Here is a 3782-nt window from a genome sequence, read left to right as displayed (position 1 = left end):
ATAATAAATGTCTAATTTATATTAGTGTTTACAAATGCTCCGTAACTACTTCTAATTTAGTCTTTATGTAAAGACATCATGGCGACTATTTTCAAATCTAGATAACATAGCCACTTACTTACCTTTATAAGAGAGGATGCGGTCAATTCAACATGTTCGGCGTAAATCTGTGGAAAAAACACTAGGTTTTGAAAACTGCAACTAATAACACTAGGTATTGAATACTGAATTATTTTATCGTATGAAACGCTATACCATACTCGTGTTGTGACAGCGGATGTTCATTATATTGTATGAAAATCCTTGTAATCATGCGATATGAGAAAAACTTATTAATAAATTTGAGGAATTATGTATATGTCCCCCACAAGATTAAAAAACAACTTTCTTACACTTCGTACCGATACGATTATTTTGTCAGAGTATTATTGTAATTGGATGTTGTTTCAGTAATAAAGTTAATAGAATAATTATTAACCCTATTATATAATATTAACAATATTAATTTTATATATTTAATGTTCCTGATATGTAATTATGCTAAAACTCGTTAAAAACCCTGAGAAATGTAAGAAGCTTCATACTGTCATGAAGGAGAGCAAAAATCTTTCAGGTGAGTTCATGCATGATGGAAGTACGACAACTGTTGTTACAAAGAAAGTGAAATCAATAGCAAAGCAAAATGCGTTTGAACAATTGCGTTTGAACAAAAACCTCTGCATGGCAAATATGTGGCCCGTAACAAAGAAGCTGATGTAGACCAGAAGCACATCCGTCAGCGACTACGAAGCAAAGGGCTAAAGGCAGAGAGCGAAGGCTTTATCTTGGCTGCTCAAAATCAGAGCGTATTGACCCGGAACTACCAAGTCAACGTAATGAAAAATGGAGTGGACCTAAAGTGCAAATACTGCAACGATGAAATTCAAACATGGACCACCTATTCTCTGGGTGTAAGGTTTAAGTACCAGTAGAATATAAGTCTAGACACGACAGAGCTTGTCAATATCTACACTTGATATGTTGGCATTATTATAAAATCAAAACTGCTGACAAATGGTACAAGCACCACCCTGAAGCTGTAACTAAAGGAGATTTTCCAGTCCATAAAGACCGGACCATCAATGCCAATAAACCAGATATTGTTGTGAAAGACCAAAACAATAAAATCTGTTTATTGATTGATATGAGCATACCTTGTGATTATAATATCTCAGCAAAAGAATTTGATAAACTCAGAAAGTATAAAATTCTACTGATTGAAATCGAGAAAATGTAGCATCTCAAGACGGTTGTAGGAGCACTAGGAATGACCAAAAAAGGAACTGAAAATTATCTAAGAATAATCCCTGGCTTACCACCCATGCAGGAAGATTGTCGAGGATAAATTAAATTGATTATTGTTACTGAATATATTAGTATTATTTAATTTCTGAACGGTTTTATTGCCGTATGTTTATGCAGTTTGTTTTCTTTATCCATCAGTGACTACCAAGGTAGAAATGCGAGTAAAATTAATAATAGAGAAACGAAAATAAAACTTTGGAAACAGCAACGCTACCATAGCTTAGTGGAAACCATGAGCGTGCTTTCAAGGGAAATAATCAGAGAAAGACTTGAAAGTGGACGTAAGATCGTAATACTTCATGTAAAGTAAAGTGAATATAACAAATAATCCAGAATCCTTGTCCGGTACCGAATCGATCCCATAATCTAATCAGTTCGTGCTAGTCACGAGGACGAACAACTCTGAAAATTTCTTTCGATCAATCAAACAAACAAACACGACTGAAAACAATTCCTCTGCCTTCGCTAAGGCGGAGGTAATAATAATAATGAAATAATGAAATTACTAACTGAATTAGAGATTGACCAAATTAAACAATCGGTAAGGGATAAAAGGAACGAAGATGCATCTAAAAAAGATACTACAGAGGAAATAATTACAGATCAACGCAGGTCTGATGAAAGTGCAGTAACGATAGAAAGTGTCAATGTGACTGATAAGCAAAATGGAATACTTTCTGAACCAGTCATAAATATAAAGAAAGATGAAAATCAAATAGATGATGAAAGCCACACAGAAATTGACCCGGATCATGATTGAATGGCTGAAAATTAAAGAAACCAGTGTGATTGAACGTGACACTCTCCCAAAAATGTGCAACTCTAACTAAAACCTGAAAGTAATTGGTTAACTCCACCTTGCACGTAAACATATAATTTCAGCTAATGATGTTCATATTACAGATCTCAACCACCTGTACTATGCATGCGCTAAAATCTCGACGGTTTTGTGTGGTGAAAAGATTAGAAAACGACAACATTCCACAAAAAACCTATTTAACAAGAGTGTATCCAACAACAATTCCAGTTACTTAGGTCTGACATAGAATGTTTAAAAAACGTTAAGTCTGATAAGAAAATTCGAAATTTAAAGAAAATTATATGAAAACCATACTTACCATCGATACCACCTTAGAAACTATCGAACAAAAAGTATCTGCTAAAGCTGCCCGCATAGCACAATATGAAAAGCGCGCTAGATTTTTCAAGGACAACATGCTTAAAAGTAACCCAAAAACTTTTTACGGGAAGTTAGGGAAAATACCAGTTACAATAACGTCTGTCCCATCAAAAGAAGTGCAGGAAATTTGGAATAAAATTTGGACAGAAGAAAAACCGCACAATAAAAAGGCGCTTTGGATTGATATAAAGAATATCTATAGAATTAGTCCCCTTAGAAGATAAAATATGGGAGGGTATCAAGGTAGAGGATGTAAGATCTGCTCCCAGGAAGTCAAGCAAATGGAAGTCTCCAGGAAAGGATAAAATTCCTAACTTCTGATTAGCCATGAACTGCTAACAAAACTTTACAACAATGTTTTGCAGCAACCTAGTACGCTTCCCTCTTGGCTAGTCAATGGTGTTACATTTCTACTTCCGAAAAATGAAGAAACAAATGAACCAAAAAACTATAGACCCATAACCTACTTAACAACAATGTATAAATAACATCTGCCTTGACTGAATACAATAACTTTTTAATAGAAAGTAGCATCAACCCTAATGAGGAAAAAGGATGTAAAGACGGGTCCTATGGTTGTAAAGATCAGCTAGTCATCAATAAGTTGAGTTTGGAAGACTTCCACAAACAACACAAGAACTTATCAATAGCCTAGATAGATTATAAAAAAGCTTTTGATAGTGTACAGCCATGTATTAAGAAATATTTGGAAATTTACAAAATAGCACCTACTCTGCAAAACTTATCTGTAAGCATGAGACCATGAAAAATCACCCCGACTTTGAATAGTAACAATGAATCTTTCAATGCTAGAGGTGTAAGAATTGTATGTGGCATTTTCTAGGGTGACTCTCTATCACCACTTCTCTTTTGTCTAGCGTCAATCCTCTTTCGAAATTGCTCGATGGTGTTCAATATGCTTATAAAATTTTTGATAAATATATAAATGATCTCTTTTACATTGATGATTTAAAGCTCTTTGCAAAAAATGACCAACAGCTACATGGCTTGCTTGCAAATGTTAAACAGTTCAGTGATGACATCAGGATGGAAAAACTACCATTATCAGAGGAAAAATTATAGAAACATCCAACGTTAATCTTGATCAACAGAATGTTATAAAGAAGTTAGAACCAGCGGAAAGCTACAAATACCTAAGGGTATTTGAAGGTGATTGAATCAAACATTCAATGATGAGAGAAAAGATCAGAAAAGAATGTTATTGCAGGGTAAGAGCAATACTCAAGACGGAGCGATC

This window comes from Octopus sinensis, linkage group LG2 (assembly GCF_006345805.1).
Source record: "Octopus sinensis linkage group LG2, ASM634580v1, whole genome shotgun sequence".
NCBI lineage: Eukaryota > Metazoa > Mollusca > Cephalopoda > Octopoda > Octopodidae > Octopus > Octopus sinensis.
This window is presented reverse-complemented; position numbering follows the sequence as displayed.